The sequence below is a fragment of the Erpetoichthys calabaricus genome, chromosome 11 (genome assembly GCF_900747795.2).
Source record: "Erpetoichthys calabaricus chromosome 11, fErpCal1.3, whole genome shotgun sequence".
In the NCBI taxonomy this organism is placed as follows: Eukaryota; Metazoa; Chordata; class Cladistia; order Polypteriformes; family Polypteridae; genus Erpetoichthys; species Erpetoichthys calabaricus.
Window position 1 is genome coordinate 80,146,752 of NC_041404.2, and position 27,498 is coordinate 80,174,249.

General features: G+C 41.1%; 1 protein-coding gene across 3 annotated transcripts in view; it reads left to right on the forward strand.

Moving 5' to 3' along the window:
- Positions 1 to 27,498, forward strand: part of avpr2ab (arginine vasopressin receptor 2a, duplicate b) — a 147,114-nt gene that overhangs the window by 78,983 nt on the left and 40,633 nt on the right. The window contains exon 3 of one of the 3 annotated variants that reach the window (XM_051933645.1): positions 7,129 to 7,182. The exons of the other annotated variants lie outside the window; for them this stretch is intronic. The gene's annotated coding sequence lies outside the window, so the exon portion shown is untranslated. The remainder of the gene's footprint in view (positions 1 to 7,128; positions 7,183 to 27,498) is intronic. 3 annotated transcript variants of the gene reach the window in all.

Here is a 27,498-nt window from a genome sequence, read left to right on the forward strand (position 1 = left end):
CAGCAGAGGATGTGAGACTCTGCTGATGGAAGAAGAGTTGTGGTGCCTGCTATTACCGTCTTTAAGAGGAAGAAAAGGAGAAGGTCGAGAATCAGACCCATTGACCAAAAGCAGTGAACGAAGGGTGGGTATAATGTTCTCATGAGTGGAAGACCTACATGAAGAGCAAATGTATTTCAAATGTTTTTGCAAGTCTTCCTTGCGTTTGATGACCTGAAGCCCTTTGTTCATCATTCTGGCACCGATGTAACCAGCCTATCTTTGAAATTTATCCATTTTGGATACATGGCACCACATCCACATTACTGCAAAGCAAGAAAAATGTACATGTGCAGTGCAGGGACCTGTCTCCAAATCTGATGTCATATTCGCCACGTCCTGATGTCATATTCGCCACGTGGCTCTCACACCCAACACGGACAAATACAGTATAAACGAGCCTTTACTCAAAGAGTATCAGGGTTCATTTCTGGACATCGATCTGCCCCAAATTACAGTCACTGAAGGATCTGAGCTGGTCATGTGACACTAACTGTCCTTTAGGTGGAAACAGAAAAGCAAACATCCTTTTCAACTGAGGTAAAGACAACTTCTATTTGCCCATTAGTGTCTTAACTGTGGGACTTTGATGTCTCCTGTAACAGGCACAAGCATAGCTTTTTTGAAATTTACTTTCTGCTTGAAACCTTTTATGTCAATGATTCTGCATTTCATTATCCTTTCCTGATTAGTCTTGATATTTTTGTTTCTTGACAAATCCAAAAAGAAACTCTTCCATCATTGAACCCACTCATTCATATTGTGTCTATTTAGAGAAATCAATCAATAAAGTTTTCAGATATTGCAATGAGAAGAATCCCTCAAATTTCTCAATAGGACTTGCTATTTACTGAATGTATGTGACATATTGTATGCTTTGCTCAGGTATCTTTACCTGGACAAGGGCAGAGCAAATGAAAATAGAATACCACAGGAACATTTTATATAGTAGTATATTTTACATTCTAAGAAATATGGTTTAACGCATTTGAGGTATCCATAGTCTGAATTCATGCAAATGACCATTGCAGATACTGAGAGTGAAAATGCGTTCATCTGTTAATCAGAGAGAGGTGCTAGTACATCTAATAACATGAAACCAGTAAGAATGGTGTCTAATCACTCAATTTAACTTAACAAGAATTCTCGCAGCAAAAATGCACACATCTCATCTCAGATCGAGTAGAAACATAACTTACAGTTTTCACAGGCAATTTAAGTTCTCAAGCTTAAGTGGCTGTAAAGAAAAAAACAAACAAAAAAAAACAGTTGATTATTTAATGACATCAAGAGCCACCCAACTTCAGAGATGCATACACACCTCCATAAGCAAACATACGTCCTCCTGTACCAGCCAGCAAGTGCATAGACATTCTGTAGGTATAACAGAGTTTGGCTTCCCTGCTTCTGTGGCTGTCATTGTTTCCAACTGTTTAGCCTGTAGGTAAATAAAATCTGAATGAAGACGGATTGTCTCACACTGACTTTTTGCCCAGCAGAGACTGACAAGCCACATCATTTTTATCAGGATAAAGACAACAAGCTGTAGTATGTCAGCTTCACTATCCACATCTCGAAATCACTTCCTGTAAAATTTCCTATTTTTTCAATGAGACTTCCTATCTATTTTAAGATATCTCAAAATGTATTTGAAATATCTTGAAATGCACAGGAAGTTATTTTAAGATACCTGAAAATGAATTTAACATATCTTAAAATATACAGGAATTTATGTTGAGATATCTTAAAAACCATTTCAGATATCTCAAAATGAATCTGAGATATCTTAAAATGAGTGAGAAGTTATTTTAGGATATCTCGAAAAATAATCAAGATATCTTAAAAGGCATTTAAGATAACTTAAAAGTCACTGTTGTTTAAGATATCTAAAATATATTATTAGATATGTAAAATTAATTTCATGATATCTTAAAATAGATCTCTGCTCCATTTCAGATATCTTACAATATATTTCTAGATATCTCAAGTTGTATTTCAAGATATCTAAAATACATTTTAAGATATCTTTAAAAAGGCACTTAATTATTTCAAGACATCTCAAAAGCATTTTCAGATATCTACAATACAATTTAAGATATCTGAAATACATTTCCAGATATCTCATAACAGCTTCCTGTCCATTTTCAGGTATCCCAAATACATTTTCAGATATCTCAAAATCACTTCCTGCTCATTTAAAGATATCTCAAATACATTTTAAGATATTTTATAATAAACAGGAAGCCCCGTTGAAAGAATTTTTACTGGAAATGATTTTAAGATATCTTGAAATGCATTTGAGATACCTTAAAATGCACAATAGGTCAATTTAAGATATCTGAAAATTCATTTGAAGATATCTTGACGTGCAGGTACGGTTATTTTGAGATATTTAAAAATGTATTTGAGATGTCTTAAAATCCATTTGAGATATCTCAACATGTATTGCAGATACAGTATCTTAAAATGTAAAGGAAATTATTTTAAGATATCTCAAAGCGAGTTTCAGATATCTTAAAAGGTAAATTACATTTTAAGATATCTGAAATTCATTTTGAGATATCTCTAAATGTTAATTAGGCTTGCCATACTCTTGGGCAACAAATTGTTTGCTGTTGTTTGACTTTGATTTTTGCCTCACACATTGGCTTAGGCTAGGTTTTTGGTTTTTAGAGTTTTTGACTTTCCTGCTACATTTCTTGATTTACTATTTTTTCTCACATCCTGGCCATTGTTTATTTGAATCATGTCCCAATTTAGACTTAGACTTCTTATTACTATTGCATTGCATCTCCTGATTTCATACTTCTAAAAACTTTTGCCACCCTGTGCAGTCATTACAACAATAAAGTCAAGTCAAATGAAGTCAATTTTATTTATAGAACACATTTAAAAACAAAAGAAGTTGGCCACAGTGCTGTTCAGCTTTCATAAATACACCAATACATATATACAGTAAATAAATACACCGAAAACAAATGCACACATACAAGTTTAAAAAGCCAAGGCAAACAGATTTAGGATTTAAAAGTGACCAAAGGTAGCACTCAGCTAATATAATAATCTAATATAATATAATTGGAGACTATTCAAAAGCTTAGGAGCAGCTACTTTAAAAGCACAGTCCCTTCTAAGCTTAAGTCTAGAACTCGGCATGACCAATGACATCTGGCCAGAGGACCTCAGTGATCGGGAAGGAGAGTCAGGGTGCAAGAGGTCAATAAGATAAAAGGGGGTTACCACATTCAGGGACCTAAAAACAAACAGTACAATTTTAAATTCAATCCTATAGCGAATAGGAAGCCAGTGAAGGGAAACTAAGACTGGTGTGAGGTGATTCTGTTTTTGTGTGCCTGTTAGAAGCCTGGCAGCAGCATTCTGGATTAACTGAACACGAGCAAGGCATGACTGATTAACTCCAATGTATAATGAGTTACAACAGTCAAGCTGAGAAGAGATAAACACAGGTATTAGTGGTTCAAAATCGTGTGCAGAAACAAAGAGCTTGACTTTAGCCAATACCTTGTTCTGATAGAAACAGGCTTTAACAATGAGTTAATTTGTTTATCAAATTTGAGGGTATTATCAAAAATCACACAAGAAATGCACAAATAAACTCAGAAAAGCAATCAAAGTGGATAATCATCAGTGCAGAAGTAAACTAGAGACGGAATTTAACAGCTTTGACAATTTGCACAGTTAACAGGCATTAATAATAATAATAATAGTAATAATAATAATGCATTAGATTTATATAGCACCTTTCCCTGGATCAAGGCGCTTCACAGAGCCTCAGAAACAACAGCAGGGTATATGTAACATTGGATACAGATATTTTCTGCATATAGCACTTGAACAGATAAATATAGGATATAAAAAGCATTAACTGCATTAATAAACAATAAACCAGAGTAAAATACTAAATTCAATACTAAATGGAAAGCTTGAACAAATAACATAATTTGTGATATAACACACGCACAAATTATCCTGTCCATCTGGACAGACAGGTAAACTAAAAGAAGGGGCAGAGAGTTAGTTTAAGGTAAAAGCCTTCTTGAAGAGATGAGTTTTAAGTTGTTTTTAAAAGATTGAATGGAGTCAGCTAATCTAATTAATTTTGGGAGGTCATTCCAAAGTCTGGACGCTATGCAGCTAAAGGACTTGTCACCCATAGAGTGAAGGTTAGTGTGGGACACAACGAGATTGCCAGAATTAGAGGACCTTAGTGAGCTAACAGGAGCACGGTAATGGAGAAGGTCACTGATGTAGTCCGGTGCAAGGCCATTTAAAGCAAAGTAGGTTATTAATAGAATTTTATATTCAATCCTGTAAGACACAGGAAGCCAGTGAGGGTGAAACAGAATGGGTGGTATGTGCTCGATGTTGCTGGTTTATGTAAGGACTCTTGCAGCACAGTTTTGAATCAGCTGGATCTGTGATATAAGATCTGAAGGGGCACCTACCAGTAGGGAGTTAAAATGATCGATGCAGGATGTGATAAAAGTATGGACAAGTTTCTCAGCATTAGAAAAGGAGAGGAAAGAGCAAATATGGGATACGTTACAGAGGTGGAAGTAAGAAAATGTTTTAAAGTGATGAATGTGGATAGAATAAGAAGGGGAAGAATCAAAAATGACAGCAAGATTCTTGGCAGAAGAAGAACGTCTGAACGACACCACCACTAAGATTAATTGAGAAGGAGATCATGTTCTTAAATTGAGCTTCACTGCCATTTAGCATGACTTCGGTGTGATATGCCTGGTGAGTTCAGTAGCCTGAAGGTGCACCATGAAAGCTAGAAGACAGACAACACTTTCATCTACATTGGAGGAGACATTGTTGATACCGTGGGTGCCTTTAAATTTCTTTGAGTGACTATTACTAAGGAACTAAAGTAGGCACAACACATTTGAAATTTCCATTATATCGAAATATTTTTGTGGTCCTGTGAATTTTGTTTCAATGGCATTCCACCTATATATATATATATATATATATATATATATATATATATATATATATATATATAGTGACCTGTAGGGGGCATCACTGAGCTCAGTGCATGCTGTTTTTGGTATTGCATTATTGTCTGCTTTTCTGAGGAGACCTGCAAGCATAAATACTTTGTATGTATGAAAATAGACACGATGTGACTTGACTTATCTTAGGAACATCAGAACCACACATATACCATACAATAGACATCTCACTTGGCTACCTGTTGATTATATTGGTTAACATATTGCACATGTGCTAATATTGTTTATTTGTGCATTCAGAGTCAAAAAAGACAAAATATGTGAAATGAAACGTGTTTTAGTCTTCTCAGCCGTGAATACTTAAAATGTTTACAGCATATGCCACCTGCTAACTCCATAGAGTGTACAAAACAAAGACCAGCTGTTTAATTTTATGGACTATATAAAAACACCATCTGATGCAGTGTCGGTCCAGAAGGATTGCATCCAGCTTGGCCACACTTTGACTAAAAGGGGTAAAGAGAATCGTTTCAACAAGCACAGATGGGCTAGGGCCCAGCATCCATCCATCCAAATGTTCTGAGCAGTTAAATATTCTATTACATTTGATTTAGGTGGATTGTGCCTGTCACTGACAGTAGAAATCGCCCCCATTGCTTCTGATACTAAAATCCTTTTCGAAAGCTGAACATACTCTATGATAACAGCAGGGAATGTGTTAGTTGGCTCCTCTGTCAGTTTTAAGTTTCTTTCATTAAAGTAAATAACCATATGTCTCCTCTGAGTTCTTGACAAGAGTGATCCCACGTGACTTAAGCTGTAATTGTTGCACACTTTTTCTCACATTTGATTAGAGCATGTGGAGCAGCTTCACTGGAGATCTTGAAATGTGGGAGTACTTATGTGGTTGTAGATTTTGATACAATATCTTGTCTAAAGGGCTAATTTTTCCATCCAACATGACTTCAAGAAATAGTGTGTCATGTGACAAGCAGGTTAATAAGGGACAGCATCATCAGGTGACTTCATATGAACCAATGGCGATTTACACTCTTTACTAATAGAGAAAACTATTAGTCACTTTATATTAGATTTTTTTTTACCAAGTGTCAGGTGGTAAAAGGTGCTAATGGACAATCAAGCAATAGAAATAAAAGTTCCAAGAAGGGTCATATTTAAGGTCAGAGCACCGAGATGACAAGAAATCCTTTCCTGTGCAAAACAATTTTTCTTGTGCGTTAGATACTGCAATAAAATTAAAAGCATTAAAGAGTGCTGTGCAGTGGACTGTCACCACTATTTGGGTTGGTCTTGCAGGATGGACTCAAATGACCATAAGTCTGGACCAGCCAAAGCTGGACAAGGGCAGTAAATTATAGGAAATATACTGACACTGGGAAAGTTTCTGTCCTTCATTCAAATTCTAAATGGAAGCAAAGCCTATAATGAAAATGTGAACGTTTGGCAGAGAGCCACATAACATCTGTGGGCTTTAAATCAAATTTATGAGTTGTGTACAATGTGCCTTAGACATACCAGGAATCAGAGTGGCTTGGTGACTCTGGTAATAGCCAAGAAGTAACCATTTAAGTGGGGTGCAAATACCCATCATCCATCAGCACTTCTGTTGTTTTAAATGTGCTCTGTAAATGAAATTGACATGACTTGACTTGACTAGGAGGCAGCATGCTTGGAGTGTCAGAAACTATCAGAAAGAAGATGTAGGAAGTTAGCAACGAAGCTGGGAGACAGAGAGAGAGAGCTTGGTACAGTGTAATACGGTACACTCTTATTTGCCATACAAGTCACAGGACCACTTATTCACTTAACAGCAGGGAATTTCCATTTAGCTCAACTGGATGTGTTGCTGCATCTCACACAGAGGCCCTGGGTTTGTGGCTAGCCTCTCCATGTGTGGACATGAAACAGTGAAAGGGCAGGACCCTGAGTGAACCCTCGCTGGTGACAAAGAGTCTATGCCTGTAAAAGAGAAGGAAATTGGAAATGATAAGGTAAAAGTGTTGCATAGTGTTTGAAGCAGATAGTCACAGTTTGGTCTTCCTCATTTTGTGAAGCCCCTCCTAAAACCATTCTATTTTTGTTTTAGATCTTTGGCTGTGTCATGGCAGTTTCTTTAGGTCATCTTTGACATCTTTACCAGGTAAAGTTTTGCTTTCGGATGTCTTTGCTTACACTTGGATATTATAGTTTGTGATTGACACCAGGGCATCAGTCTACCCAAACCCCAACACGATCACAAAAGCAAAGTCCTTTATCAAAATTAATGAAGGTTTTATTTTAAATACCTCCAAAAAAGTATTTACACAAAGCACAAAACATTTGTCTTTCTCTCTCCACGATATACTCTCTCTCACCACCACACTGCCCTCCTCCAGTCAAGTGTTGCCTCTCCACCACCCAGCTCCAACTCGCCTGAATAAGGGAGTGTGGTCCCTTTTATTACAGACCTGGGAGTATTTCCGGTGCCAGGGCGATTGCCCGATGAAAGTACTTCCAGGTCACACGGAAGTCCATTATTCAAGTAGGGAGCTTGTTTCCCTGCAACGCCCTCCTGTGGCACAGGGCTGCCCTGCCAGACTACATTTCACGGCATGCCCTGCTGGTCTCCCACTGGATGTGGATATCTGGGACTGCTACCATCTAGTGTGCGGGGGGAATAACAGTTCCCTAGTGATATCTTTACTTTTATAGGTGCTATCCGTCCATCTCTTCCTTCCAGGTCTGCTTCCTTTCCTGGCCGGGATGTCCATCCAACCCGAGTGGCATCTACAATTTACTTCATTCATTTATAAAAATATAAATTCTTTGCAATGCTACGGCTCTTTATACTCCACCCTTACCTATGGTGCGTTGTGAGATGTGTTAACTTTGACTTCAATACATTTATAGTAGTAAAGGAAGAAAACTTTAAAGGAAATTGCAACAGAAGGCAATTCACAGTAAACTATTCATTTTGCTAAACTGTTCAACCGCAATGTTTCAAAGCAAAATGTAAATGGACAACACATTGGTTAGCACTGTTATTGTACCTCCCAGCCGTGGAGTTTTGTGTCTGTGTATCAGACTAGACACTGTCTGTGGGGAGTGAGCTTGTTCTCCCCTATGTCTGGTAGAGATTTTCCTTAACATTCAATAGATGTTAGGTTAATTGGTGACCAAGCTGGCCTGGAATGAGTGAGTACGGGTGGGAGTGAATGTGCACTGTGGAGGATATCTTGAGGTGTACAAGATTAGATCCATATGTGGCCTTTTTTGTTCAGGAGACGTTTAATTCTTTTTGCTTTTCAAATTAGGACTTGTTCTTTACTCTAGAGATCTACATGGTTGCTCTTTCCTGCATAGATTCTATGTATTTATGTAGGGCGTTGATCAGAACTGCAAACAACACAGATAAATGTTAGAATGTGTGATCTGTTTATATAAAATGCTAAGGTATGTTTGTCTGTCATGCTATTACTTGCAAATTAATGAGATTAGAACTTGAATCTTGGTCTCAATTCGAAAGCTTCATACCTGATACTGTCCTGGGGCCTCATGTGCAAATGGTGCATACGCACACAAATGTTGCGTGAGCCTGTTTCCACACTCACATCGTGATGTATAAAACCTAAACTTGGCGTAAAGCCACGCACATTTTTACACCAGCTAAGTGCATGGCGTACGGAAGTTCTCCGCTCAGTTTTGCAAACTGGAGGCATCAAGCGTCAAAGCTGTGCTTTTGTTCCAGTGTGGTTTCCCTGTCTTTTTTAGATCCACATCCCTGATGCGGCTTTATCAAATACACTGAAATTAACCACATATTGTTTATTAGTTTATGGCATCTGATTGTAATTAACCTGTAACAATAAAATGGTCCACGGAATGACCAAACTATTCCAAATGCCATAGCTGCTTTAGCGTTGTTTTTCTCAATGCACCACTCAGAGTATTTATCCCACTGTATCTGAGTGTGGAATCACAGCTCTACAGCAGCTGATCAAAAAGAGAATTATCGGTATACAGCATCAAGCACACGCTGCTGCAGCCATGCTGCCTATTTGAACTACTCACATACAGCAAATGCTTCAGAGCCTTTCCTGTACGGACCTCGAGGTTCAGAAACAGTTTCATCCCAACAACTATAAACGCACTCAATCAGTCCATCAAGTGCTCCTTGTAGAACTGTTTGTACTTATTAGTACAATCACCTCACTGTAAACTTGCGATACAGTTATAATATTGCACAACCTGAGCCACTTTATAAAGCGCATATTTACATATGATGACGATATCATTTTTAAGATGAAATGCAGCAAAATATGTTTATTGCATTATACAGATAAAATGTTAACATTACTTAAATAATCTATATTATTAATAATTAAATATGTGAGGACACAGTGTCTCAGCGCTAGCGATGAGCTGGCACTCATTCAGGGATTTTTCCTGCCTAGTGCTGTATTCTTGCTGGGGCTGGCGCGACACTGGAAGGATAGATGGATAGAGTAATTAAACATAAGATATTTCAATGTTCCCTGAAAGTTTTTAAGAATCTGCATTCTCAGCTTACAGATGGCTTTACATCTATTACAGAGCTGATTGTGTGGCGATTGGTTACTTGGAGAAAGAAAAGGAAGGACAGGAATTGGAGGTTAGTACATTTGAAAGAGACAGTACTGCTACAATAAAGTTTTTCATTGAAGGTCGCACACGGTGCAGCAAGTATCTTGCAGGAGGCAGGAACAATCTCTGGACAGGGCGCTGGCTCGTCACTATCACTGCGCCACCGTGTTCCCATGTTTAATAACATGCTTTAACTCCTATCATCATGAAAAAAATATCACGTATACATCTCAGTTTCTTAATTATTCAGAGAGCTGTAATATCACGAATGTAATGGATTCTGTGTCCTGTCGGAGGAAGAGGAAGCCCGTTTAAGATGCACCTAGTGATTCACACACATAGAGCACATACTAAACAAAGCATTTAACGTGCTACTTTAGTTACGATGGGATTTGAGAAACTAGTAAATTAAACGATTTTAAGATTAAGTTTATGATGTTTTACTTTAATGACAAAATAAACTATGTGATTAAAGTGGAAATTTCGAGATTAAAGTTGACATTTCAAGCTTTTTTTCCCACTGTGTGCCTATTTTTTTTTCTTTTCTCTGTACCCTAATAAGCTTTCATATGACACTCAGACGGTGGGCTACGACTCGCCTATTTCACAGCGACTTTGATATCTGACAACTTCTATTTTATTTCGGGCACTGTGTGACTTTGTGAACTTGAGCTTTCGAGTTTCTCTGACACTCTATGTCACTCGATCAACTTCCTTTTGTTGTTTATACCATTAACAATTAGTACGTTTTTCTTTGCCTCCTCTTGGTATTCGCTGAAATTCTTCTATTTTCCCCCTGTGCTTTTGCCATTGCCTTTTCACAGAACACTGAGCTTAAGGGCTATTTATATTGATTTGCATATAAAAAGAAGCGTAATTCTGGGAGGAGTTGAGGAGTGGCAGCAGGCGCATACACGTGCGTTACTTTTCACGCTGACCGGGATTTATGGAGTGGAAGAACGTGGAAGTTGGTGTTCACATAGATTTATGCATCTGGATTTTTTTGTGTGTACGCACATTTCGCTTTTGTCTGTACGCCATGTTTTGTGTGAATTCTACGCACTGCGTTATGCATGAGGCCCCTGGTTTGGCAGGAAACAGATAACTGATTTTTGGTGATAATCCAGGAGATGCATGCAAAAACAAAACAAATAAAATATAAACCAAGCAGTTGAAACCCAGACAAGAGGCAAGAATGAAAGTTGAAAATCAGGCAAGAAGTCAAAATCAAGAAAGACACGAACATTAAATAGCAGAGAGGTTTTTTGTGTGTGTGTTTAAAGGATTTATCCACAGATCAGATAAAGCTTGGTATAAATGCTAACCTTTAAACCCATCGTGCCGATGAACTTGATGTCATGACCCCAGAGACTACACCCCTAAAAAAGCAGGACGTGACCCTAATGATGCTTATGCAAAATGGAATCTAATACAGAAAAAGCAATAGGACCTAAAAGTTCAGTCCTGATCATGACAGAGAAGTCCTGGAAATTCAAAAATGTTAGGTGATAACCTCAATAAAGTATCCTGCAGTCATGTGTTTGTTACAGCAATTTAATATCAAAAGGAAGTGACATATGCTTAGCATCAAGCAAATCACAGAATCCGAATATGTGATGAAGAACACCGTAAGTGCACAATACAGAGTAAAAGTATGACAAAGACAGAGAAACGTATGCCAACAATTGAGAAGAACGCTAAATATGCGTTTAGAACTCATAATCAAGTTCTTAGTTTGTAAACAACTGGCAGAAAGTTTACTGTTCTTTATAGCTTGTTGTGTCACACAGCTTCCTCCCTAATTTGAAAGGCTCCCTAATTTACCTTCTAAAAACAGCATGCTTATAAAAACAACATGCTATTTTTGAATATATTAATTGATCATCAAATGTTGACATTTATTTATTTGGCTGACACCTTTATCCAAAGTGACTTACAGCATTTGAGATACAATTGGTTACATTTCTATTCTTTTTCCAATTAGATCACAGACAGGTGAAGTGATTGGCTGAAGGCCACACAGTGTCAGTGGCAGAATTTGAACCCATAACCACAGGGTTCGAAGTCCAAAGCCTTAATCCCTGCGTCACATTGAACTTTACTAAACGTACATAAAGTTACTGCAGAGTGTCCTGTGGTTTTGTGTTTATGGCAAAATGATTGAAAACCCCCATGATAACCACCATAATGGCAGGAAGGAGAAGAGCAGTGACATCTGTTGAGGAATGAGAAACAATAAGAAGACAAGACACTGAAGCACATTGACAAGCAAGGAGTTCATTTAGTTCATTCATTATTTCATGTTTGTATTTTTCATGTATTTTTCATCCAATAAAACAATCATTTAATTTTTAAATTCCTCACAAACCCATGTTCTGCTTGCACTATGTGAGCCACTATTTGGGAAAGATGAAGTATCAACAGTTTGTTATCTTTAACTTAGTTTTTATTTGCTTTTTATTTTAGTAAAGAATAATCAAATTGATTGTATTGTTTTTTTAAATGGTTGCTTATTCATAATTGACATTATAAAATATTTGTTTCTTTTTTATGTTATAGTCAATTCACCATTTTACTAAACAGTCCATGTATTATGAGATCTTCACCTCCACATAGTAGGCATATCTGAATGTCCCCGCTTTATTTTGGCTGAGATTGAAAAGCTTTAAGTTTAATTTAACAAGCTTACTCCACCCCCCCCCCCCCCCCCCCCCCCCCAGACATTTTTCTCATTTCCAACATGATAAAGGGACAAATTGAAAATCTCTGCACTGATGGCACCGCAGATGGCAGCCTCGGTGCCGCATTCCTTGGTGCTTTCTCTGTTTTTGTTTGTTTGTTCAGTGATAAGCTGTCGCCCTCTGATCACATACAGCAGAGAGGAACTCTTACACATCGGTCGATTCGCTGGTGAAATTTTTTCACTGTCTTTCACTCAAACAGAATACTTTACAGAACTTTTAGTCGGAGGAGCAGCCGCCCTTTACGGAATTAGCAGGAGACGCTGACTAGGGAAGCGAGCCGGAGCGCTTGTTAAACTGCGCCACCGGGGATTTCGAAGTGCGCTCCCTTCAATACACCTGGCGAACGTCCGCTCTTTGGCCAACAAGATGGACGAACTGCTACTGTTAAACAGAATAAACATGGACTTTTCCAGATCTGCCGTCCTGTGCTTCACTGAAACCTGGCTTGGTGAGCACATCCCCGATAGCGCATTATACCTGCCGAGCTTCCAACTTCTCCGTGCGGACCGCGTCATGGAGTTCTCGAGGAAGACGAAAGGAGGTGGAATCTGTTTCGACATAAACGAAGGTTGGTGTACAGATGTCACAGTACTAATCAAAACATGCAGCCCTCACTTAGGGTCTTTTTTCATTGACTGTAAACCATTCTATTCACCGCGGGAGTTTTCCTCGTTTATTCTGGTTGGTGTTTACATCCCACCTCAGGCCTGTGTTAGTGAAGCATTACAACACCTGGCTGACCAGATAACTAACATGGAGCACAAACACCCGGACTCCCTGCTCATTGTTCTTGGTGATTTTAACAGAGCAAACCTCAGGCAAGAACTGCCAAAATTCAGTCAGCATATTAAGTGTCCTACCAGGGACAAAAACACACTGGACCACTGCTACACTACATTAAAGGATGCTTATCGCTCTGTCCCTCGTGCTGCCCTGGGACTCTCTGACCACTGTTTGGTTCATCTTCTCCCGACTTACAGGCAGAACTTAAGATCTGCAAAGCCTGTGGTGAAAACGGTGAAGAGATGGACCAACGAGGAAAAGCTGGAACTACAAGCCTGCTTTGACTGTACTGATTGGAGTGTTTTTGAGTCTGCAGCGACAGACCTGGATGAGCTTACTGACACTGTGACATCCTACGTCAGTTTTTGTGAGGATATGTGTGTGCCCATGAAAACTTTTCGCACATACAACAACAAACCCTGGTTTACTACAAAACTCAGGCAGCTTCGTCAGGCTAAGGAGAAGGCCTACAGAAGTGGGGACAGAATCCTGTATAATCAAGCCAGAAACACATTGACAAAGGAGATCAGAGTAGCAAAGAGGTGCTACACTGAAAAGCTGGAAAATAGGTTTACAGCCAACGACCCTGCATCAGTGTGGAGAGGTTTGAAAGACATCACCAACTACAGGAAACCATCCCCCCATACTGAAGAGAACCATCAACTGGCCAACAAGCTGAATTTGTTCTACTGCAGGTTTGATAATCCCTCTTTCACACCTCTCACCCACGCCAAAAAAATACACTCCCAGCACTCACTACCAAGCCCCTGCCCCTCCCCACTGACACCATACCTGCACTCAGGATCTGTGAAGGGGACGTGAGTCAGCTCTTCAGGAGACAGAAGATCAGGAAGGCACCAGGTCCAGATGGTGTGTCACCCTCCTGTCTTAAAGTCTGTGCTGATCAGCTGGCCCCCATATTTACATAGATCTTCAACTGATCCCTGGAGCTATGTGAAGTTCCCTCCTGCCTTAAGCGTTACACAATTATCCCGGTTCCAAAGAAAACCTCCATCGCAGGGTTAAATAACTACAGGCCAGTCGCCCTGACATCTGTGGTCATGAAATCCTTTGAAAGACTGGTGTTGACCTACCTGAAGGACATTACAGGCCCCCTGCTTGACCCCCTACAGTTTGCTTACCGAGCAAACAGGTCAGTGGATGATGCAATCAACATAGGACTGCACTACATCCTGCAACATCTCGACTCTTCAGGGACATATGCTAGGATCCTGTTTGTGGACTTCAGCTCGGCGTTCAATACTATCATTCCAGAAGTCCTCCACACCAAACTCACTTGGCTCACTGTACCAGCTCCCATCTTCCAGTGGATCACAAACTTCCTGACAGATAGGAAGCAGCAAGTGAGACTGGGAAAAATCACATCCAGCACACGAACAGTCAGCACTGGCGCCCCCCAGGGATGTGTCCTCTCTCCTCTGCTTTTCTCCCTCTACACAAATGACTGCACCTCAAGAGACCCGTCTGTTAAAATCCTGAAGTTCGCAGATGATATGACAGTCATTGGCCTCATCAAGGACAGTGACGAGTCTGTATACAGACAAGAAGTCGAACAGCTGGCCCTCTGGTGCGGTCAAAACAACCTGGAGCTGAACAAGCTTAAAACTGTGGAGATGACAGTGGACTTCAGGAGGAGCCCCCCAGTGCTGCCCCCTCTCACACTACTCAACAGCATTGTGTCTGCTGTGGAAAACTTTAGGTTTCTGGGATCCACAATTTCCCAAGACCTAAAGTGGGAACTAAACATAAACACAATTGTTAAAAAGGCCCAGCAGAGGTTGTACTTCCTGTGCCAGCTCAGGAAGTTCAACCTGCCTCAGGAGCTGCTCATCCAATTTTACTCTGCAGTAATCCAGTCTGTTCTCTGTTCATCTATCACAGTCTGGTTTGGCTCAGCCACAAAACAGGACCGGAACAGACTTCAACGGACAGTCAGGATTGCAGAAAAAATCATTGGTGTTGATCTGCCCTCCATTCAAGACTTATACAGATCTCGAGTCAGGAAACGGGCAGAAAACATCATTGCAGACCCATCACACCCTGGTTACAACCTTTTTCAACTTTTCCCTCTGGTAGGCGCTACAGAGCACTGTACACCAAAACTACCAGACATGTGAACAGTTTCTTTCCTCAGGCCATCACTCTCATGAACACTTAAGTCAATCTCACAGCATCAAGGACAATACTAGGTAAAACCGGAGTCCAATTCCTTGTATGTGTACATATACTTGGCCAATAAAGCTGATTCTGATTCTGATTCTGTACTGCAGGTTGGCCCATAAATGTTACAGGAGTTACAGCTCTGGTTGTGTTTTGGTATGATGACAGCTAGGTTCCCAAAAAAGCTATTGTTTATTTCTAGACAGTTATAGCCCAAAATAAATTAAACCATATGTGATTTGTTTATTTTATTATTGTATCACCTACAGTGTTCTTGAAAATGTTGATCTGGCACACTTCTCTCTGCTTCTGATCATTTGATTTACACCATTCATGATTTTTCCCATAAACTAAACTAAGGTGGAAAAACACGACATTGGCAAATCACCGACTTTTTGTAAGTGGCTTTGTCAAGGAGAACATTTAGACTTAAAAGTGTAATTTATCAAAAGGATTTTTTCTTTAATTAGTTTCATCCTGCTAAAGCTAAGTGTTTCCATCTACCTATTTTCTAATCCTGTTTTTATATGGTGTAGTCAAGTAATAGTACCAAAGAGCACCTCTTTATCTTTGTTCTATCTTGCCAACATTAAATAGTGTGGCCCGGTTTTCACCCCCGCATTCTGTGGAACTCATTCCCTTTTATCACTTGACTATACCATGTAAAAGACAGGATGAGAAAATAGGTAGATGGAAAGATGAATGGAAACACTTAGCTTTAGTAGGACAAATCTAATTTAAGCAAAAATCCTTTTGATAAATTACACTTTTCAGTCTAAATGGTCTCCTTGACAATGCCATTTACAAAAAGTCAGTGATTTGCCAATGTCGTGTGTTTCCAACTTTGTTTAGTTTATGGTAAAAATCATGGATGGTGTAAATCAAATGGTCAGAAGCAGAGAGAAGTGTGCCAGATTAACATTTTCAATAACACTGTGGGCAACACAATAAGAAAATAAACAAATCACATATGGCCTAATTTATGTTGGGCTGTAACTGTCTGGAAATAAACAACAGCTTTATAGGGAACCTAGCTGTCATCTTACTAAAACACAACTGGAGCTACAACTCCTGTAACATTCATGGACAAACTTGCAGCACAGTACAGAAATTTTCAATTTGCCCCTTTCTGGACCAGACGGGCTGGGACTTCTCTGGCTCAGTTGCCCTTCTCGGCACTATGGGAGACAATGCTGTTAGTAACAGTGCCCCTCTTGTCCCAGAGTGGTACTGCATACCTCAAGTGAGCCCCGAAGGCAATCATCTGAAGCGCACATGTGACACCAGTTATGGAGCAGTAAAGCCTAGCTTTGCAACATAAACCAGTGTTGAGAAACATGGAGGAATGGCGTTGGCTTTCTGACAACACTGGTGGTAGTTGGCCCTCCACAGGACCATTGGCGCTTTATCGGTCAAACAAGCTGCCTTCTGTTTTGAACACTCTAATGTGCTGATCCAGTGTTCTGCAGTTCCACTCACTCTACTCTGCCTCACACCGTTCAACATTGAGGTTAGTAGCAACGCCATTTGCCACATATTCCTCACCCCCTTGCCTCAATCCAAAGCCATAATCCCACCCAAAGCTTACCAAGGCCAGAGTACCTTAACATTTCAGTAAGTGCTTCTCTCAAGTGCTCTATCTGCCAAAATTCCTCCAGACTCAAAGAAGGACTGCCACTTATGGCCAGGAAGCCCCACTCCTTCTGATAGGCAGTGGCCCTCTCAGGTCCAGACCAAGGACATTATAACTTTATAATGAATAAGACACACAGAGTGAATGTATGTCCCACAGTGCAACAGTCCTCAAATTCAATCCTGAAGACCCTGTGTGCCGTGGATTTTTGTTCCAATCATTTTCACAATCAGTGAACCATTTTATCTTTAAATGTTCCCATGTGGTTAGCTGGTCTTTTTTTTCCCTTCTGTTATTCTGAAATCAGAAAGCACAGTGGTCTAATTTTTACATTTATATGACATTTAGAAATATGTGTAGTTTTGTTTTAGCTTTAAATGTTTGGCTCACTTGTGTTGTTTTTCTAATAATTTGCTTTGTTTCTGTGTAGTTTTCTCCCTAATTATATTCTAATAATTACAATTAATAACGAGTAGTGCAGGAACAAGGCAAAATGGCACTAAATATTGAAAGGGTTCAATTATTTCTATGTCAGGCCCACTAAAGTGATTATTAAAAAATAATGGATTAAATAACCAGAACACCTAGAGAAGCAGAACAAAAATCATAATGATAATGAAAATTTTATAAACAACGTAAAAAAAAACACTCCCCTAATGTAAAATACATAAATACTTGGCACATTCTAATACAAATTTACCAACCTTAGTTTGGTAGTTTTTACATTGACCCCAAAACACAGAAAATGGAAATGACAGCTTGCTTAATTAGGCTGGAAAACCAGAAAAAAAAAGCTCTTGGTTTGAATAAAAAATTGCAGCAATCTAAGGGGCCCAGGACTGAGTTTGAGGACCACGGCCATAGTGCAGCCTTGCAGACATTCACGAGTTACAGAATTAATGTACTGCTGTACAAGACAATGACAGACCCGACTTTACAAGACAAAGAGTGCTGTGCACACTGGCTCTCAGTACTTTTGTAAACTAAAGAGATTTTAACATTTTTTGAGATAATAGTCCTTATTCCTAAGCATGGGATGAAATATGCAGGTGGATGAGCCTATGGTGTCCTGGATAATGGACTGTCTCTCTGGCAGACCACAGTTTGTGAGACTCTAGGACTGTGTTTCTGATATGGATGTGAGCAACACTGGAGCACGACAAGCAACAGTCCTGTCTCCTTTTCTTTTCACTCTGTACACCTCTGACTACAAATTTAACACCAGAGATTTTCAGATGATTCTGCACTTATTGGGTGTATTGATAAAGGGGATGAGACATGAGTATAGGAGTCAGGGGGAGAGGTTGCTTTCTTGGTGCAAAAAGAATTGTCTGCCTCTTAACATCAGCAAAACCAAGGAACTGCTTCTTGGCTTTTGTCTCACCAAAGAGCCTCTATGTCAGGTTACTATTCAGGGAGTGGATGTAGAGGTGGGCCAGTCCAACAAGTATTTGGGGGTCCACATTAATGACAGACTGGTCTAGTCTTGTAACACAGAGGAACAGTATAAGAAAGGGCAGAGGCTATGTTCCTTTAATATGGGAAGTGGCCTCCTTCATATCTTCTATAACTCTGTGATGGCCAGTGCAATTTTCTATGCTATGGTATGCTGGGCTGGTGACATCATTTCAAGAGAGGACCACTAAACTAAGTAAATGGCTCACACTCTGGACCCCCTGGAGGTTATAGCAAAGGAGAGAATTCAAACAAAACTGAGTGCCATTATGACTAATGCTGCAAATCTTCTCTCTGACACACCAACGCTGAGAACTTTCAGCTAATGAATCATTCAGTAGAAGTACGTCAAGAAACACTATTGGGGCTCTTTTATACCAACAGAAATCCGCCTGAATAATGCCTCACTGCAACTGGGACTGCCAAGTCACATCTTTTTTTTCTTTTTCAATTTCTTGCTTTATACTCATTCTGGTGTGTGTTCAGACCACAGTGTTTCTGTTTATTTATTTAAAGAGCTTCTGTACAAAGCCAAATTTTCCCCTGGGTACAAAAATGTTCTATCTATCTATCTATCTATCTATCTATCTATCTATCTATCTATCTATCTATCTATCTATCTATCTATCAAATATAAAGATAATGATTATTTAACCCTTTAACAAATTACTTGAATAGCTAAATGCATTCACACAACATAACATGAATTTCAACCTTATCACAAAGGCTCTCTTTAATATTTTCCTTTTCCTGTCTACTGTTTACATCTTGGTTACAAGCTTCCAAGCCTTCAGAGCAAACCAGTTCAATGTTACCAGTTATGTTCTACAGGAACTTGTGTGTTTATAGGATAAAGCAAAAGTAATCTTAAACATGTGCTGTGCTTAATTTGAACATTGTTAAGTGGGACTGCAGTGTTTTGCATTACGATTCGTTTGACTTCCCCAATACACTCATCCTAACACAGTCTGCTTAATCCACCTCTCTTTATTGACAGTGTGAGTAAACTGGGCAAACTCTGCATGCTGACTCCATATTGTGTAGTCAAAGATGTACTGTAAATCCAGAACATACAGTCGCGCTATGAGGCGGCAGCATTAACCACTGGACCACCATATTATGGTGGTGCAAAATCTTCTTAGAGCTGTCTTTAAAACTGGCCAGCCATGCTGTTCCATGAAATCTATGAAAAGGCATTCCTATACACTGCATAAATAACATTCATGTGAAGGAAAGGCAATTCAAGCAGTCTGTGGAATGGTGAAACAGACTTCAACTTTTCATATGTGAATGTTAAGCATGAAAAAATCCTCCTTATTCTGTGGAATAAACAAATCAACGTGATTGCTTTGAGACAAATTGTAAACTAAAATTTGGTTTATGTACAAATTGTAAAAGGAGCACCTTGACCCCAACCCATTTATGACTTCAACTACCCATCTGAGATAGGTTGAAATCTAAATAATCAACACAGACCTCAGCGTTAATATTTGAAGTGCACCACACAATGAATATCCATCCATCCATCCATCCATTTTCCAACCCGCTGAATCCGAACACAGGGTCACGGGGGTCTGCTGGAGCCAATCCCAGCCAACACAGGGCACAAGGCAGGAAACAATCCTGGGCAGGGTGCCAACCCACCGCAGGACACACACAAACACACCAAGCACACACTAAGGCCAATTTAGAATCGCCAATCCACCTAACCTGCATGTCTTTGGACTGTGGGAGGAAACCGGAGCGCCCGGAGGAAACCCACGCAGACACGGGGAGAACATGCAAACTCCACGCAGGGAGGACCCGGGAATCGAACCCAGGTCCCCCAACTGCGAGGCAGCAGCGCTACCCACTGCGCCACCGTGCCGCCCCACAATGAATATTTCCGTTATTTTCAATAAGGTATGGTATTTGTAAAAACAGTGTTAATGTTTGTGATGCGCCATCTGTTGGAATGAAAAATGCAAAGCATTTTATTACGAAAAATGTTTGTGATGCACCATCTTTTGAAATGACACAGATATGGCAACCAGATGGACACACAGACAAGCACACTGTCAATTATCCTTTTATTAATTCCTAGATAAAGGGAAAAGGATAAAACCAACAAATAAGATACCCTACAGTGCAGTGATGCTTAAGCTTTTTAGGCCCTAGTCATGACAATTTTTAGTATTACCAAGATCATACCAATTCAGAAATCTTAAACGTAGCCAATCTCTTTCATCAACCTCAAAGTCAGTTGATGAAAAACATTTTGTAAATTCTTCAGCTGCAGAAAAGAGATGAGTTACTGCGGTGGACAGGTTCTGATTTGGGCTCATTTTCCCAACCTGATCATTGTGTTGATCTGCTATTGACAGATATGTTCTGGGATTTTTCAGGTAAGAGAAACAACATTTTCAAGAGGAGTCTATACACGTGACAACAATGATCCTACAAACCTATAGCAACTCTCTCAGCCATTAAAGGAATTTGTGTTGTTTTATTTATGTGGCTTCATCCATAGTCCTTTAAACAGTGAGAAACTAAGAAGCAAAAAGTCCAAATTAGTGTTAGCCACCCAAATTCAGGGGTGTTCATAAGAAATAAAATTATTTACTTTGTGAGATAGAAGTACAGAATAAAGAGAATAGTTGTGTCAGATATTTGAAATAATAAAATGTGTGCATCAATTTAAACGTTTAAAGACTAAATATTCTCAATTGTAATAGAAATACAGTATGGCATTTTTCTCCCTGTTAGAGTCCATAGAGTTTTTGAAACCTAGTAAAGGATCAAAACTCAAAAATAACACTATATTTGAAATCATTGACTTTTTATTAGTTTAAAATGATACCACCATATGGTTATGTTTGAAATTTGTCATTTATAACCTTCTGGGAGTGTCTGTTAGAGGTTCAGAACCACCAGTAAAGAGTCAGATTTCTAATATATTATCACTAGCCGACGCCTGCCATAGCATACGCCGATGTAAGAATAGGAACGGAAAATGGTGAGAAAGGAATTCAGAAATCAAGAAGAAATAAATATTTCTTGAAAGACAGAGTTGTGAATAGGTGTTTTGGTGAAGACGATAGATAATGAGTCAAAAGATCTAACCCTAGAAAAAGCCACGTACAACTAACCGTGACTGAAGACTGGTTGTTTTAGATTAACGCAAATCTTTGCAAACGTTTGTCCTTGGGACTTGTTGATAGTCATGGAGAAGGCGAGTCAGAGTGGGAATTGTGTGTGTTTAAATTTAAAAGGGAGATTGGTGTCAGAAGGAAGGAGAGAGATTCTGGGAATGAAGATTGTTTCAGTATTTTGGATAGCGATCAGTTTGCACTCAATAATATTTGTATGTATTCAGGTAACGAGGAGTCTTGCTCCATTGCAAAGACCTTTTGATGGCATAATATTTCAGAGGAGCATAACTACAGCTCCCAGCTTCAGATGGAGGATATGGGGAGGCAAGCCAGTTGGTGTGAGGGTGTGTAAAAACTCCTGTGGGTACGTTAGTTGATCATTAGATCGTCACTGACTACTGTATCTACACTCTTGAAGGTCACTTTTTCACCCTGTATAAGATCAAGAACTTTGTTGTTAATATGTAGAGAATCGTCGTTTGTGACGTTCAGTATTGGTCTTGTAGCAAGTTCTTGGGGAGTCGCAGTTGAGAAATTAATATCACCGTAAAGTTGAGCAACTGGGTCTTGTTGTTTTGGTAAACATTGAGAAGGTAGTTCTGCCGTGTCTCTAGCTTTACCTTCCCGAACTTGAAGAAGCCATTGAACAAATTGAGTTTCACTTTCAAGACCTCTCATATTTTTTGTGAGTTTTAGGACTTTCATTTCATTCCACAGCCTGTGTTTGTTGATGGAAGAGGCAACGGTGAGGGCTCGAGAACAGCGGAAGATAACAGGCAGTATTTGGCAGAAATTATGAATACTGTCGTTCATTTTATAATAAAGGCTTAGGAAACAACTGTTGCAGTATAACGAAAATAGGAAGGAGCGAAACCAATGCCAATGGTCGACAGAGTACCTTTCTGTAGCAAGCAATGGAAAAGACTCCCAGGTGCACACATGGCTGAAGTGAAAGGTCACGCGGTCAGGCTAGATATAGGGCGGTGATGTGACACCAATGGGGTCATGAGAGAGGAGCGGGGAGCGCGGTAGTCCAAAGGAGGAATAGGAATCAAGAAAAGCAGTGTGGGGGTGTATGGGAGGCCTCAGGCAACGTAGAGAAGGGTTTGGAAGAGCAGGAATAGGAATCGAGAAATGCCGTGTCGGCTGCGTGTGGGTGGGACCGGTTTTGAAGAGGAGCCGCAGGCAGCGTGGGGAAGGGTTTGGAAGAGGACGAATAGCAATCGAGAAATGCCATGTCGGCTGTGTGTGGGTGGGACCGCTTTAGAAGAGGAAGCAGGACGAACTAGAAGAGAAATATATATAAGAGATATACATGATCAGCAACCTCAAAATTGCATAACTTCAGACTCCACATGCCAATTTTACTGATTACCATTTTTTTGAAGTTTTGTGAAAAGGAGTAACTTTGACCCCCTTGTGTCCCATTAAGGGGTGAACCCCTGGGGTCGGTTGGTGTGATCTGCACAACTTCAGGCCCTTCTGATTTTTTTGTTGCTGCAGATACCTATTAGTTTACTTTTGATCTTTGGGGTGTAATTTCCTGCACAAATTGTGGTCTAATAATGGATTTAAAATGAGGAGTCGAGAGGGCCAAACATAGGCTGGAACCCCAAAAAAACCTCAATGTCTTGGATATCCAGACATCGAGATAAGTGAACGATAAATCATATGTTGGTGTTTTCTCATACCAGTGAATCAGGAGGCACCAGACAAAAATAAAAAGAAGCGATTTTAAAGTGTTCATAAGCAATTCTGAGTGATAACTTAGTTATTTTAAAATTGTTTTCAAAATCCCAACATTAAGAGTGTGAGAGAGTTGCCATCAGGCAAGTGAAGGGGCTGTGCCGCTGCTTCTCAATCACTTTGACTGATCTCATTACACACTGTATGCAGTCATTTTGGTTTTTCAGTTTTGTGGCTGATTTAAGGCTGTGTTTCAGAAGGACATACATTCCATTAAAACCCTTCTCATCAGCATTGTGTTACGACTGTTCAGTGTGTTCCTTCATAGAGGTGGCTAGCTGACTGACATTAGTTTTGTGTTTGGGGGCTGAACATTAAACAATTTCTAGACATTATGCAAACTGCAGAGTTTACAGTTTAAAAAGGGTGGGATTTACGGCAATCAAAAAACGCTCATTTGTAACATCTTCCTCTGTTTAATAATCTGCCTCTGCCTTGTTCTGCTGCTAGTTTATCTTCCTTGGGACTTTTAAAAATTGTTTAGATATCTAGGCAAGGATCTGCCAAACATTAAAATAACAACATCCCATAAACAAGTTATCCACAGAGAGTCTGACCCTTGCTTTGTTATGACGTATGTTTGACGGAAAACCTCTGCCTCTGTCCCAAAGCTCTCTTTCTAAGTATAGTTTGCACCAAAATGAGAATGGCTCTTTACCTTTACTGAAGTAATCTAATCTCTTTTCCTCCATGCTTTGTGACATGAAAGGAAATGCACAGGAATAAAAATTAGGTCGTGGCAAAAAAGAGATTTTTTTTTTTATTAGGAATGCATTGAATATGTATTTCTTTTGATCTCCTTATGCTTTGATTTAACCTCTAGGTAGTGAACTTGTCTTTTGTAACATATGTGCCACAGTGAATTCTGAAAGTTTTCCCGTCTTACTAAGATTAGCTTCAGCTCACCTTACAACCCCCTACAACTCTGAATGGTTTTCATCAGTTTGAGGAGGTTGACATACATTACTTTCTTTTAAAATACATTTTTGTTCTGATTTTTTTTCCTGTTACATGCAAATCATTGCAATCATGATGCACAACAATTCTAATGTGCAAAACTATTGATGCAGGTAACAGGTAAAATACCAGGAGAATTAATGGAAGGAATTATTAAGGGAAAGATTGAGCAGCACTTGGCAAGAATGGGAGCTTTACTGAACAGTCAAAATGAGTTAAGAAGAGGGAGCAACAAAAAGATATGATCAGAGTGGAGCATATATTATTATTTATGTGGACATATGATAAGGTGCCACATGAGAGGCTGGGCATCAAACTAAAAGAAGTGGGAGTTCAGGGTGATGTTTGTGGATAGGTGCAAAATTGGCTCTAAGGGTTATGGTGCGAAGAACTGGCTGACATTAAGAGTGATGTTCCTCAGGGGTCAGTGCTAGGGCTGCTGCTATTTTTAATATATATGAATGATTTGGATAAAAATATAACTAACAAGCTGGTTAAGTTTGCAGATGATACTAAGATAGGTGGATTGGTAGTGTCATTATGAACAATGCTGCACATCCTATGCCTGACACACTACCACTGAGGACTTTCAGCCAACAAATTAATTAGCAAAAGTGGGTCAAGAAACATTACAGGGGCTCCTTTACACCAACAGCAATACGCTGACATAATGCCTCACTGGGATTTTGACAGCAAAGTTTTCTTTCTTTTGAAATTATCTTCCTTTTTAGTAATTCTGGTGTGTGTTCACACCACAATGTGTGTGTTTATCCATCCATCCATTGTCTCCCGCTTATCCGAGGTCGGGTCGCGGGGGCAGCAGCTTGAGCAGAGATGCCCAGACTTCCCTCTCCCCGGCCACTTCTTCTAGCTCTTCCGGGAGAATCCCAAGGCGTTCCCAGGCCAGTCGAGAGACATAGTCCCTCCAGCGTGTCCTGGGTCTTCCCCGGGGCCTCCTCCCGGTTGGACGTGCCTGGAACACCTCACCAGGGAGGCGTCCAGGAGGCATCCTGATCAGATGCCCGAGCCACCTCATCTGACTCCTCTCGATGCGGAGGAGCAGCGGCTCTACTCTGAGCCCCTCCCGGATGACTGAGCTTCTCACCCTATCTTTAAGGGAAAGCCCAGACACCCTGCGGAGGAAACTCATTTCAGCCGCTTGTATTCGCGATCTCGTTCTTTCGGTCACTACCCATAGCTCATGACCATAGGTGAGGGTAGGAACATAGATCGACTGGTAAATTGAGAGCTTCACCTTGCGGCTCAGCTCCTTTTTCACCACGACAGACCGATGCAACGCCCGCATTACTGCGGATGCCGCACCGATCCGCCTGTCGATCTCACGCTCCATTCTTCCCTCACTCGTGAACAAGACCCCGAGATACTTGAACTCCTCCACTTGGGGCAGGATCTCGCTACCAACCCTGAGAGGGCACTCCACCCTTTTCCGGTTGAGGACCATGGTCTCGGATTTGGAGGTGCTGATTCTCATCCCAGCCGCTTCACACTTGGCTGCGAACCGATCCAGAGAGAGCTGAAGATCACGGCCTGATGAAGCAAACAGGACAACATCATCTGCAAAAAGCAGTGACCCAATCCTGAGCCCACCAAACCGGACCCCCTCAACACCCTGGCTGCGCCTAGAAATTCTGTCCATAAAAGTTATGAACAGAATCGGTGACAAAGGGCAGCCCTAGCGGAGTCCAACTCTCACTGGAAACGGGTTCGACTTACTGCCGGCAATGCGGACCAAGCTCTGGCACCGATCGTACAGGGACCGAACAGCCCTTATCAGGGGGGCCGGTACCCCATACTCTCGGAGTACCCCCCACAGGATTCCCCGAGGGACACGGTCGAATGCCTTTTCTAAGTCCACAAAACACATGTAGACTGGTTGGGCAAACTCCCATGCACCCTCCAGGACCCTGCTAAGGATATAGAGCTGGTCCACTGTTCCGCGACCAGGACGAAAACCACACTGTTCCTCCTGAATCCGAGGCTCGACTATCCGACGGACCCTCCTCTCCAGGACCCCTGAATAGACTTTTCCAGGGAGGCTGAGGAGTGTGATCCCTCTGTAGTTGGAACACACTCTCCGATCCCCCTTCTTAAAGAGGGGGACCACCACCCCGGTCTGCCAATCCAGAGGCACTGTCCCTGATGTCCATGCGATGTTGCAGAGGCGTGTCAGCCAAGACAGTCCTACAACATCCAGAGCCTTGAGGAACTCCGGGCGTATCTCATCCACCCCCGGGGCCCTGCCACCAAGGAGTTTTTTGACCACCTCGGTGACCTCAGTCCCAGAGATGGGGGAGCCCACCTCTGAGTCCCCAGGCTCTGCTTCCTCATTGGAAGGCATGTTAATGGGATTGAGGAGGTCTTCGAAGTATTCCCCCCACCGACCCACAACGTCCCGAGTCGAGGTCAGCAGCGCACCATCCCCACCATATACAGTGTTGACACTGCACTGCTTCCCCTTCCTGAGACGCCGGATGGTGGACCAGAATCTCCTCAGAGCCGTCCGAAAGTCATTCTCCATGGCCTCCCCAAACTCCTCCCACGCCCGAGTTTTTGCCTCAGCAACCACCGAAGCCGCATTCCGCTTGGCCTGCCGGTACCTATCAGCTGCTTCCGGGGTCCCACAGGACAAAAGGGTCCCGTAGGACTCCTTCTTCAGCTTGACGGCATCCTTCACCGCCGGTGTCCACCAGCGGGTTCGGGGATTGCCGCCACGACAGGCACCGACCACCTTACGGCCACAGCTCCGGTCAGCTGCCTCAACAATAGAGGCACGGAACATGGCCCATTCGGACTCAATGTCCCCCACCTCCCTCGGGATGTGGTCGAAGTTCTGCCGGAGGTGGGAGTTGAAGCTACTTCTGACAGGGGGCTCTGCCAGACGTTCCCAGCAGACCCTCACAACACGTTTGGGCCTACCACGCCTGACCGGCATCCTCCCCCACCATCGAAGCCAACTCACCACCAGGTGGTGATCAGTTGACAGCTCCGCCCCTCTCTTCACCCGAGTGTCCAAGACATGTGGCCGCAAGTCCGACGACACGACCACAAAGTCGATCATCGAACTGAGGCCTAGGGTGTCCTGGTGCCAAGTGCACATATGAACACCCCTATGCTTGAACATGGTGTTCGTTATGGACAATCCGTGGCGAGCACAGAAGTCCAATAACAAAACACCGCTCGGGTTCAGATCAGGGGGGCCATTC